Genomic DNA, 14,004 nt, shown 5'->3' with positions numbered 1-14,004 from the left:
TAATCCCTCCTGGAAATGTAAGAACTTTACTTTATGCACTTCCTCTGTAATCCCTCCTGGAAATGTAAGAACTTTACTTTATGCACTTCCTCTGTAATCCCTCCTGGAAATGTAAGAAATCTACTTTGTGCACTTCCTCTGTAATCCCTCCTGGAAATGTAAGAACGTTGTGCATTTCATCTGTAATTCCTCCTGGAAATGTAAGAACTTTACTTTCTGCACTTCCCCTGTAATCCCTCCTGGAAATGTAAGGACTCTACTTTGTGCACTTCCTCTGTAGTCCCTCCTGGAAATGTAAGAACTTTACTTTGTGCACTTCCTCTGTAAATCCTCCTGGAAATGTAAGGACTCTACTTTGTGCACTTCCTCTTCAATTACTCCTGGAAATGTAAGAACTTTAATTTATGCACTTCCTCTGTAATCCCTCCTGGAAATGTAAGAACTCTACTTTCTGCACTTCCCCTGTAATCCCTCCTGGAAATGTAAGAATTTTACTTTATGCACTTCCTCTGTAATCCCTCCTGGAAATGTAAGAACTTTACTTTATGCACTTCCTCTGTAATCCCTCCTGAAATTTAAGAACTCTACTTTGTGCACATCCCCTGTAATCCCTCCTGGAAATGTAAGAACTTTACTTTATGCATTTCCTCTGTAATCCCTCCTGGAAATGTAATAACTTTACTTTATGCACTTCCTCTGTAATCCCTCCTGGAAATGTAAGAACTTTACTTTATGCACTTCCTCTGTAATCCCTCCTGAAATTTAAGAACTCTACTTTGTGCACATCCCCTGTAATCCCTCCTGGAAATGTAAGAACTTTACTTTATGCATTTCCTCTGTAATCCCTCCTGGAAATGTAAGAACTTTACTTTATGCACTTCCTCTGTAATCCGTCCTGGAAATGTAAGAACTTTACTTTTTGCACTACGTCTGTAAATACTCCTGGAAATGTAAGATCTCTACTTTGTGCACATCCCCTGTAATCCCTCCTGGAAATGTAAGGACTCTACTTTGTGCACTTCCTCTGTAATCCCTCCTGGAAATGTAAGGACTCTACTTTCTGCACTTCCTCTTTAATTCCTCATGGAAATGTAAGAACTTTACTATATGCACTTCCTCTGTAATCTCTCCTGGAAATGTAAGAACTTTACTTTGTGCACTGCCTCTGTAAATCCTCCTGGAAATGTAAGGACTCTACTTTGTGCACTTCCTCTTTAATTACTCCTGGAAATGTAAGAACTTTACTTTATGCACTTCCTCTGTAATCCCCCCTGGAAATGTAAGAATTTTACTTTATGCACTTCCTCTGTAATCCCTCCTGGAAATGTAAGAACTTTACTTTATGCACTTCCTCTGTAATCCCTCCTGAAATTTAAGAACTCTACTTTGTGCACATCCCCTGTAATCCCTCCTGGAAATGTAAGAACATTACTTTATGCATTTCCTCTGTAATCCCTCCTGGAAATGTAAGAACTTTACTTTATGCACTTCCTCTGTAATCCCTCCTGGAAATGTAAGAACTTTACTTTATGCACTTCCTCTGTAATCCCTCCTGAAATTTAAGAACTCTACTTTGTGCACATCCCCTGTAATCCCTCCTGGAAATGTAAGAACTTTACTTTATGCATTTCCTCTGTAATTCCTCCTGGAAATGTAAGAACTTTACTTTATGCACTTCCTCTGTAATCCCTCCTGGAAAAGTAAGAACTTTGCTTTATGCACTTCCTCTGTAATCCCTCCTGGAAATGTAAGAACTTTACTTTATGCACTTCCTCTGTAATCCCTCCTGGAAATGTAAGAACTTTACTTTATGCACTTCCTCTGTAATCCCTCCTGGAAATGTAAGAAATCTACTTTGTGCACTTCCTCTGTAATCCCTCCTGGAAATGTAAGAACGTTGTGCATTTCATCTGTAATTCCTCCTGGAAATGTAAGAACTTTACTTTCTGCACTTCCCCTGTAATCCCTCCTGGAAATGTAAGGACTCTACTTTGTGCACTTCCTCTGTAGTCCCTCCTGGAAATGTAAGAACTTTACTTTGTGCACTTCCTCTGTAAATCCTCCTGGAAATGTAAGGACTCTACTTTGTGCACTTCCTCTTTAATTACTCCTGGAAATGTAAGAACTTTACTTTATGCACTTCCTCTATAATCCCTCCTGGAAATGTAAGAACTTTACTATATGCACTTCCACTGTAATCCCTCCTGGAAATGTAAGAAATCTACTTTGTGCACTTCCTCTGTAATCCCTCCTGGAAATGTAAGAACTTTACTTTATGCACTTCCTCTGTAATCCCTCCTGGAAATGTAAGAATTTTACTTTTTGCACTTCCTCTGTAAATCCTCCTGGAAATGTAAGAACTCTACTTTGTGCACATCCCCTGTAATCCCTCCTGGAAATGTAAGGACTCCACTTTCTGCACTTCCTCGTTAATTCCCCCTGGAAATGTAAGAACTTTACTTTATGCACTTCCTCTGTAATCCCTCCTGGAAATGTAAGAACTTTACTTTTTGCACTTCCTCTGTAATCCCTCCTGGAAATGTAAGAACTCTACTTTATGCACTTCCTCTGTAATCTCTCCTGGGAATGTAAGAACTTTACTTTATGCACTTCCTCTGTAATCCCTCCTGGAAATGTAAGAAATGTAAGAACTTTACTTTATGCACTTCCTCTGTAATCCCTCCTGGAAATGTAAGAAATCTACTTTGTGCTCTTCCTCTGTAATCCCTTCTGGAAATGTAAGAACATTGTGCATTTCCTCTGTAATTCCTCCTGGAAATGTAAGAACTTTACTTTCTGCACTTCCCCTGTAATCCCTCCTGGAAATGTAAGGACTCTACTTTGTGCACTTCCTCTGTAATCCCTCCTGGAAATGTAAGAACTTTACTTTGTGCACTTCCTCTGTAAATCCTCCTGGAAATGTAAGGACTCTACTTTTTGCACTTCCTCTTTAATTACTCCTGGAAATGTAAGAACTTTAATTTATGCACTTCCTCTGTAATCCCTCCTGGAAATGTAAGAACTCTACTTTCTGCACTTCCCCTGTAATCCCTCCTGGAAATGTAAGAATTTTACTTTATGCACTTCCTCTGTAATCCCTCCTGGAAATGTAAGAACTTTACTTTATGCACTTCCTCTGTAATCCCTCCTGAAATTTAAGAACTCTACTTTGTGCACATCCCCTGTAATCCCTCCTGGAAATGTAAGAACTTTACTTTATGCATTTCCTCTGTAATCCCTCCTGGAAATGTAAGAACTTTACTTTATGCACTTCCTCTGTAATCCCTCCTGAAATTTAAGAACTCTACTTTGTGCACATCCCCTGTAATCCCTCCTGGAAATGTAAGAACTTTACTTTATGCATTTCCTCTGTAATCCCTCCTGGAAATGTAAGAACTTTACTTTATGCACTTCCTCTGTAATCCGTCCTGGAAATGTAAGAACTTTACTTTTTGCACTACGTCTGTAAATACTCCTGGAAATGTAAGATCTCTACTTTGTGCACATCCCCTGTAATCCCTCCTGGAAATGTAAGGACTCTACTTTGTGCACTTCCTCTGTAATCCCTCCTGGAAATGTAAGGACTCTACTTTCTCCACTTCCTCTTTAATTCCTCATGGAAATGTAAGAACTTTACTATATGCACTTCCTCTGTAATCCCTCCTGGAAATGTAAGAACTTTACTTTGTGCACTGCCTCTGTAAATCCTCCTGGAAATGTAAGGACTCTACTTTGTGCACTTCCTCTTTAATTACTCCTGGAAATGTAAGAACTTTACTTTATGCACTTCCTCTGTAATCCCCCCTGGAAATGTAAGAATTTTACTTTATGCACTTCCTCTGTAATCCCTCCTGGAAATGTAAGAACTTTACATTATGCACTTCCTCTGTAATCCCTCCTGAAATTTAAGAACTCTACTTTGTGCACATCCCCTGTAATCCCTCCTGGAAATGTAAGAACTTTACTTTATGCATTTCCTCTGTAATCCCTCCTGGAAATGTAAGAACTTTACTTTATGCACTTCCTCTGTAATCCCTCCTGGAAATGTAAGAACTTTACTTTATGCACTTCCTCTGTAATCCCTCCTGAAATTTAAGAACTCTACTTTGTGCACATCCCCTGTAATCCCTCCTGGAAATGTAAGAACTTTACTTTATGCATTTCCTCTGTAATTCCTCCTGGAAATGTAAGAACTTTACTTTATGCACTTCCTCTGTAATCCCTCCTGGAAAAGTAAGAACTTTGCTTTATGCACTTCCTCTGTAATCCCTCCTGGAAATGTAAGAACTTTGCTTTATTTACTTCCTCTGTGATCCCTCCTGGAAATGTAAGAACTTTACTTTATGCACTTCCTCTGTAATCCGTCCTGGAAATGTAAGAACTTTACTTTTTGCACTACGTCTGTAAATACTCCTGGAAATGTAAGATCTCTACTTTGTGCACATCCCCTGTAATCCCTCCTGGAAATGTAAGGACTCTACTTTGTGCACTTCCTCTGTAATCCCTCCTGGAAATGTAAGGACTCTACTTTCTGCACTTCCTCTTTAATTCCTCATGGAAATGTAAGAACTCTACTTTATGCACTTCCTCTGTAATCTCTCCTGGAAATGTAAGAACTTTACTTTATGCACTTCCTCTGTAATCCCTCCTGGAAATGTAAGAAATGTAAGAACTTTACTTTATGCACTTCCTCTGTAATCCCTCCTGGAAATGTAAGACCTTTACTTTATGCACTTCCTCTGTAATCTCTCCTGGAAATGTAAGAAATCTACTTTGTGCTCTTCATCTGTAATCCCTTCTGGAAATGTAAGAACATTGTGCATTTCCTCTGTAATTCCTCCTGGAAATGTAAGAACTTTACTTTCTGCACTTCCCCTGTAATCCCTCCTGGAAATGTAAGGACTCTACTTTGTGCACTTCCTCTGTAATCCCTCCTGGAAATGTAAGAACTTTACTTTGTGCACTTCCTCTGTAAATCCTCCTGGAAATGTAAGGACTCTACTTTGTGCACTTCCTCTTTAATTACTCCTGGAAATGTAAGAACTTTAATTTATGCACTTCCTCTGTAATCCCTCCTGGAAATGTAAGAACTCTACTTTCTGCACTTCCCCTGTAATCCCTCCTGGAAATGTAAGAATTTTACTTTATGCACTTCCTCTGTAATCCCTCCTGGAAATGTAAGAACTTTACTTTATGCACTTCCTCTGTAATCCCTCCTGAAATTTAAGAACTCTACTTTGTGCACATCCCCTGTAATCCCTCCTGGAAATGTAAGAACTTTACTTTATGCATTTCCTCTGTAATCCCTCCTGGAAATGTAAGAACTTTACTTTATGCACTTCCTCTGTAATCCCTCCTGGAAATGTAAGAACTTTACTTTATGCACTTCCTCTGTAATCCCTCCTGAAATTTAAGAACTCTACTTTGTGCACATCCCCTGTAATCCCTCCTGGAAATGTAAGAACTTTACTTTATGCATTTCCTCTGTAATCCCTCCTGGAAATGTAAGAACTTTACTTTATGCACTTCCTCTGTAATCCGTCCTGGAAATGTAAGAACTTTACTTTTTGCACTACGTCTGTAAATACTCCTGGAAATGTAAGATCTCTACTTTGTGCACATCCCCTGTAATCCCTCCTGGAAATGTAAGGACTCTACTTTGTGCACTTCCTCTGTAATCCCTCCTGGAAATGTAAGGACTCTACTTTCTCCACTTCCTCTTTAATTCCTCATGGAAATGTAAGAACTTTACTATATGCACTTCCTCTGTAATCCCTCCTGGAAATGTAAGAACTTTACTTTGTGCACTGCCTCTGTAAATCCTCCTGGAAATGTAAGGACTCTACTTTGTGCACTTCCTCTTTAATTACTCCTGGAAATGTAAGAACTTTACTTTATGCACTTCCTCTGTAATCCCCCCTGGAAATGTAAGAATTTTACTTTATGCACTTCCTCTGTAATCCCTCCTGGAAATGTAAGAACTTTACTTTATGCACTTCCTCTGTAATCCCTCCTGAAATTTAAGAACTCTACTTTGTGCACATCCCCTGTAATCCCTCCTGGAAATGTAAGAACTTTACTTTATGCATTTCCTCTGTAATCCCTCCTGGAAATGTAAGAACTTTACTTTATGCACTTCCTCTGTAATCCCTCCTGGAAATGTAAGAACTTTACTTTATGCACTTCCTCTGTAATCCCTCCTGAAATTTAAGAACTCTACTTTGTGCACATCCCCTGTAATCCCTCCTGGAAATGTAAGAACTTTACTTTATGCATTTCCTCTGTAATTCCTCCTGGAAATGTAAGAACTTTACTTTATGCACTTCCTCTGTAATCCCTCCTGGAAAAGTAAGAACTTTGCTTTATGCACTTCCTCTGTAATCCCTCCTGGAAATGTAAGAACTTTGCTTTATTTACTTCCTCTGTGATCCCTCCTGGAAATGTAAGAACTTTACTTTATGCACTTCCTCTGTAATCCGTCCTGGAAATGTAAGAACTTTACTTTTTGCACTACGTCTGTAAATACTCCTGGAAATGTAAGATCTCTACTTTGTGCACATCCCCTGTAATCCCTCCTGGAAATGTAAGGACTCTACTTTGTGCACTTCCTCTGTAATCCCTCCTGGAAATGTAAGGACTCTACTTTCTGCACTTCCTCTTTAATTCCTCATGGAAATGTAAGAACTCTACTTTATGCACTTCCTCTGTAATCTCTCCTGGAAATGTAAGAACTTTACTTTATGCACTTCCTCTGTAATCCCTCCTGGAAATGTAAGAAATGTAAGAACTTTACTTTATGCACTTTCTCTGTAATCCCTCCTGGAAATGTAAGACCTTTACTTTATGCACTTCCTCTGTAATCTCTCCTGGAAATGTAAGAAATCTACTTTGTGCTCTTCATCTGTAATCCCTTCTGGAAATGTAAGAACATTGTGCATTTCCTCTGTAATTCCTCCTGGAAATGTAAGAACTTTACATTCTGCACTTCCCCTGTAATCCCTCCTGGAAATGTAAGGACTCTACTTTGTGCACTTCCTCTGTAATCCCTCCTGGAAATGTAAGAACTTTACTTTGTGCACTTCCTCTGTAAATCCTCCTGGAAATGTAAGGACTCTACTTTGTGCACTTCCTCTTTAATTACTCCTGGAAATGTAAGAACTTTAATTTATGCACTTCCTCTGTAATCCCTCCTGGAAATGTAAGAACTCTACTTTCTGCACTTCCCCAGTAATCCCTCCTGGAAATGTAAGAATTTTACTTTATGCACTTCCTCTGTAATCCCTCCTGGAAATGTAAGAACTTTACTTTATGCACTTCCTCTGTAATCCCTCCTGAAATTTAAGAACTCTACTTTGTGCACATCCCCTGTAATCCCTCCTGGAAATGTAAGAACTTTACTTTATGCATTTCCTCTGTAATCCCTCCTGGAAATGTAAGAACTTTACTTTATGCACTTCCTCTGTAATCCCTCCTGGAAATGTAAGAACTTTACTTTATGCACTTCCTCTGTAATCCCTCCTGAAATTTAAGAACTCTACTTTGTGCACATCCCCTGTAATCCCTCCTGGAAATGTAAGAACTTTACTTTATGCATTTCCTCTGTAATCCCTCCTGGAAATGTAAGAACTTTACTTTATGCACTTCCTCTGTAATCCGTCCTGGAAATGTAAGAACTTTACTTTTTGCACTACGTCTGTAAATACTCCTGGAAATGTAAGATCTCTACTTTGTGCACATCCCCTGTAATCCCTCCTGGAAATGTAAGGACTCTACTTTCTCCACTTCCTCTTTAATTCCTCATGGAAATGTAAGAACTTTACTATATGCACTTCCTCTGTAATCCCTCCTGGAAATGTAAGAACTTTACTTTGTGCACTGCCTCTGTAAATCCTCCTGGAAATGTAAGGACTCTACTTTGTGCACTTCCTCTTTAATTACTCCTGGAAATGTAAGAACTTTACTTTATGCACTTCCTCTGTAATCCCCCCTGGAAATGTAAGAATTTTACTTTATGCACTTCCTCTGTAATCCCTCCTGGAAATGTAAGAACTTTACTTTATGCACTTCCTCTGTAATCCCTCCTGAAATTTAAGAACTCTACTTTGTGCACATCCCCTGTAATCCCTCCTGGAAATGTAAGAACTTTACTTTATGCATTTCCTCTGTAATCCCTCCTGGAAATGTAAGAACTTTACTTTATGCACTTCCTCTGTAATCCCTCCTGGAAATGTAAGAACTTTACTTTATGCACTTCCTCTGTAATCCCTCCTGAAATTTAAGAACTCTACTTTGTGCACATCCCCTGTAATCCCTCCTGGAAATGTAAGAACTTTACTTTATGCATTTCCTCTGTAATTCCTCCTGGAAATGTAAGAACTTTACTTTATGCACTTCCTCTGTAATCCCTCCTGGAAAAGTAAGAACTTTGCTTTATGCACTTCCTCTGTAATCCCTCCTGGAAATGTAAGAACTTTGCTTTATTTACTTCCTCTGTGATCCCTCCTGGAAATGTAAGAACTTTACTTTATGCACTTCCTCTGTAATCCCTCCTGGAAATGTAAGAAATCTACTTTGTGCACTTCCTCTGTAATCCCTCCTGGAAATGTAAGAACGTTGTGCATTTCATCTGTAATTCCTCCTGGAAATGTAAGAACTTTACTTTCTGCACTTCCCCTGTAATCCCTCCTGGAAATGTAAGGACTCTACTTTGTGCACTTCCTCTGTAGTCCCTCCTGGAAATGTAAGAACTTTACTTTGTGCACTTCCTCTGTAAATCCTCCTGGAAATGTAAGGACTCTACTTTGTGCACTTCCTCTTTAATTACTCCTGGAAATGTAAGAACTTTAATTTATGCACTTCCTCTGTAATCCCTCCTGGAAATGTAAGAACTCTACTTTCTGCACTTCCCCTGTAATCCCTCCTGGAAATGTAAGAATTTTACTTTATGCACTTCCTCTGTAATCCCTCCTGGAAATGTAAGAACTTTACTTTATGCACTTCCTCTGTAATCCCTCCTGAAATTTAAGAACTCTACTTTGTGCACATCCCCTGTAATCCCTCCTGGAAATGTAAGAACTTTACTTTATGCATTTCCTCTGTAATCCCTCCTGGAAATGTAAGAACTTTACTTTATGCACTTCCTCTGTAATCCTTCCTGGAAATGTAAGAACTTTACTTTATGCACTTCCTCTGTAATCCCTCCTGAAATTTAAGAACTCTACTTTGTGCACATCCCCTGTAATCCCTCCTGGAAATGTAAGAACTTTACTTTATGCATTTCCTCTGTAATCCCTCCTGGAAATGTAAGAACTTTAATTTATGCACTTCCTCTGTAATCCGTCCTGGAAATGTAAGAACTTTACTTTTTGCACTACGTCTGTAAATACTCCTGGAAATGTAAGATCTCTACTTTGTGCACATCCCCTGTAATCCCTCCTGGAAATGTAAGGACTCTACTTTGTGCACTTCCTCTGTAATCCCTCCTGGAAATGTAAGGACTCTACTTTCTGCACTTCCTCTTTAATTCCTCATGGAAATGTAAGAACTTTACTATATGCACTTCCTCTGTAATCCCTCCTGGAAATGTAAGAACTTTACTTTGTGCACTGCCTCTGTAAATCCTCCTGGAAATGTAAGGACTCTACTTTGTGCACTTCCTCTTTAATTACTCCTGGAAATGTAAGAACTTTACTTTATGCACTTCCTCTGTAATCCCCCCTGGAAATGTAAGAATTTTACTTTATGCACTTCCTCTGTAATCCCTCCTGGAAATGTAAGAACTTTACTTTATGCACTTCCTCTGTAATCCCTCCTGAAATTTAAGAACTCTACTTTGTGCACATCCCCTGTAATCCCTCCTGGAAATGTAAGAACTTTACTTTATGCATTTCCTCTGTAATCCCTCCTGGAAATGTAAGAACTTTACTTTATGCACTTCCTCTGTAATCCCTCCTGGAAATGTAAGAACTTTACTTTATGCACTTCCTCTGTAATCCCTCCTGAAATTTAAGAACTCTACTTTGTGCACATCCCCTGTAATCCCTCCTGGAAATGTAAGAACTTTACTTTATGCATTTCCTCTGTAATTCCTCCTGGAAATGTAAGAACTTTACTTTATGCACTTCCTCTGTAATCCCTCCTGGAAAAGTAAGAACTTTGCTTTATGCACTTCCTCTGTAATCCCTCCTGGAAATGTAAGAACTTTGCTTTATGCACTTCCTCTGTAATCCCTCCTGGAAATGTAAGAACTTTACTTTATGCACTTCCTCTGTAATCCCTCCTGGAAATGTAAGAAATCTACTTTGTGCACTTCCTCTGTAATCCCTCCTGGAAATGTAAGAACGTTGTGCATTTCATCTGTAATTCCTCCTGGAAATGTAAGAACTTTACTTTCTGCACTTCCCCTGTAATCCCTCCTGGAAATGTAAGGACTCTACTTTGTGCACTTCCTCTGTAGTCCCTCCTGGAAATGTAAGAACTTTACTTTGTGCACTTCCTCTGTAAATCCTCCTGGAAATGTAAGGACTCTACTTTGTGCACTTCCTCTTTAATTACTCCTGGAAATGTAAGAACTTTAATTTATGCACATCCTCTGTAATCCCTCCTGGAAATGTAAGAACTCTACTTTCTGCACTTCCCCTGTAATCCCTCCTGGAAATGTAAGAATTTTACTTTATGCACTTCCTCTGTAATCCCTCCTGGAAATGTAAGAACTTTACTTTATGCACTTCCTCTGTAATCCCTCCTGAAATTTAAGAACTCTACTTTGTGCACATCCCCTGTAATCCCTCCTGGAAATGTAAGAACTTTACTTTATGCATTTCCTCTGTAATCCCTCCTGGAAATGTAAGAACTTTACTTTATGCACTTCCTCTGTAATCCTTCCTGGAAATGTAAGAACTTTACTTTATGCACTTCCTCTGTAATCCCTCCTGAAATTTAAGAACTCTACTTTGTGCACATCCCCTGTAATCCCTCCTGGAAATGTAAGAACTTTACTTTATGCATTTCCTCTGTAATCCCTCCTGGAAATGTAAGAACTTTACTTTATGCACTTCCTCTGTAATCCGTCCTGGAAATGTAAGAACTTTACTTTTTGCACTACGTCTGTAAATACTCCTGGAAATGTAAGATCTCTACTTTGTGCACATCCCCTGTAATCCCTCCTGGAAATGTAAGGACTCTACTTTGTGCACTTCCTCTGTAATCCCTCCTGGAAATGTAAGTACTCTACTTTCTGCACTTCCTCTTTAATTCCTCATGGAAATGTAAGAACTTTACTATATGCACTTCCTCTGTAATCCCTCCTGGAAATGTAAGAACTTTACTTTGTGCACTGCCTCTGTAAATCCTCCTGGAAATGTAAGGACTCTGCTTTGTGCACTTCCTCTTTAATTACTCCTGGAAATGTAAGAACTTTACTATATGCACTTCCTCTGTAATCCCTCCTGGAAATGTAAGAACTTTACTTTATGCACTTCCACTGTAATCCCTCCTGGAAATGTAAGAAATCTACTTTGTGCACTTCCTCTGTAATCCCTCCTGGAAATGTAAGAACTTTACTTTATGCACTTCCTCTGTAATCCCTCCTGGAAATGTAAGAATTTTACTTTTTGCACTTCCTCTGTAAATCCTCCTGGAAATGTAAGAACTCTACTTTGTGCACATCCCCTGTAATCCCTCCTGGAAATGTAAGGACTCCACTTTCTGCACTTCCTCGTTAATTCCCCCTGGAAATGTAAGAACTTTACTTTATGCACTTCCTCTGTAATCCCTCCTGGAAATGTAAGAACTTTACTTTTTGCACTTCCTCTGTAATCCCTCCTGGAAATGTAAGAACTCTACTTTATGCACTTCCTCTGTAATCTCTCCTGGAAATGTAAGAACTTTACTTTATGCACTTCCTCTGTAATCCCTCCTGGAAATGTAAGACCTTTACTTTATGCACTTCCTCTGTAATCTCTCCTGGAAATGTAAGAAATCTACTTTGTGCTCTTCCTCTGTAATCCCTTCTGGAAATGTAAGAACATTGTGCATTTCCTCTGTAATTCCTCCTGGAAATGTAAGAACTTTACTTTCTGCACTTCCCCTGTTATCCCTCCTGGAAATGTAAGGACTCTACTTTGTGCACTTCCTCTGTAATCCCTCCTGGAAATGTAAGAACTTTACTTTGTGCACTTCCTCTGTAAATCCTCCTGGAAATGTAAGGACTCTACTTTGTGCACTTCCTCTTTAATTACTCCTGGAAATGTAAGAACTTTAATTTATGCACTTCCTCTGTAATCCCTCCTGGAAATGTAAGAATTCTACTTTCTGCACTTCCCCTGTAATCCCTCCTGGAAATGTAAGAATTTTACTTTATGCACTTCCTCTGTAATCCCTCCTGGAAATGTAAGAACTTTACTTTATGCACTTCCTCTGTAATCCCTCCTGAAATTTAAGAACTCTACTTTGTGCACATCCCCTGTAATCCCTCCTGGAAATGTAAGAACTTTACTTTATGCATTTCCTCTGTAATCCCTCCTGGAAATGTAAGAACTTTACTTTATGCACTTCCTCTGTAATCCCTCCTGGAAATGTAAGAACTTTACTTTATGCACTTCCTCTGTAATCCCTCCTGAAATTTAAGAACTCTACTTTGTGCACATCCCCTGTAATCCCTCCTGGAAATGTAAGAACTTTACTTTATGCATTTCCTCTGTAATCCCTCCTGGAAATGTAAGAACTTTACTTTATGCACTTCCTCTGTAATCCGTCCTGGAAATGTAAGAACTTTACTTTTTGCACTACGTCTGTAAATACTCCTGGAAATGTAAGATCTCTACTTTGTGCACATCCCCTGTAATCCCTCCTGGAAATGTAAGGACTCTACTTTGTGCACTTCCTCTGTAATCCCTCCTGGAAATGTAAGGACTCTACTTTCTGCACTTCCTCTTTAATTCCTCATGGAAATGTAAGAACTTTACTATATGCACTTCCTCTGTAATCCCTCCTGGAAATGTAAGAACTTTACTTTGTGCACTTCCTCTGTAAATCCTCCTGGAAATGTAAGGACTCTACTTTGTGCACTTCCTCTTTAATTACTCCTGGAAATGTAAGAACTTTACTTTATGCACTTCCTCTGTAATCCCCCCTGGAAATGTAAGAATTTTACTTTATGCACTTCCTCTGTAATCCCTCCTGGAAATGTAAGAACTTTACTTTATGCACTTCCTCTGTAATCCCTCCTGAAATTTAAGAACTCTACTTTGTGCACATCCCCTGTAATCCCTCCTGGAAATGTAAGAACTTTACTTTATGCATTTCCTCTGTAATCCCTCCTGGAAATGTAAGAACTTTACTTTATGCACTTCCTCTGTAATCCCTCCTGGAAATGTAAGAACTTTACTTTATGCACTTCCTCTGTAATCCCTCCTGAAATTTAAGAACTCTACTTTGTGCACATCCCCTGTAATCCCTCCTGGAAATGTAAGAACTTTACTTTATGCATTTCCTCTGTAATTCCTCCTGGAAATGTAAGAACTTTACTTTATGCACTTCCTCTGTAATCCCTCCTGGAAAAGTAAGAACTTTGCTTTATGCACTTCCTCTGTAATCCCTCCTGGAAATGTAAAAACTTTACTTTATGCACTTCCTCTGTAATCCCTCCTGGAAATGTAAGAACTTTACTTTATGCACTTCCTCTGTAATCCCTCCTGGAAATGTAAGAAATCTACTTTGTGCACTTCCTCTGTAATCCCTCCTGGAAATGTAAGAACGTTGTGCATTTCATCTGTAATTCCTCCTGGAAATGTAAGAACTTTACTTTCTGCACTTCCCCTGTAATCCCTCCTGGAAATGTAAGGACTCTACTTTGTGCACTTCCTCTGTAGTCCCTCCTGGAAATGTAAGAACTTTACTTTGTGCACTTCCTCTGTAAATCCTCCTGGAAATGTAAGGACTCTACTTTGTGCACTTCCTCTTTAATTACTCCTGGAAATGTAAGAACTTTACTTTATGCACTTC

The sequence above is a fragment of the Phyllobates terribilis genome, unplaced genomic scaffold (assembly GCF_046119375.1).
Source record: "Phyllobates terribilis strain yellow unplaced genomic scaffold, ASM4611937v1 Scaffold_176__1_contigs__length_3987557, whole genome shotgun sequence".
Lineage (NCBI taxonomy): Eukaryota > Metazoa > Chordata > Amphibia > Anura > Dendrobatidae > Phyllobates > Phyllobates terribilis.
The sequence above is the reverse complement of the archived record's forward strand: the minus strand, read 5'-3'. Positions refer to the sequence as shown.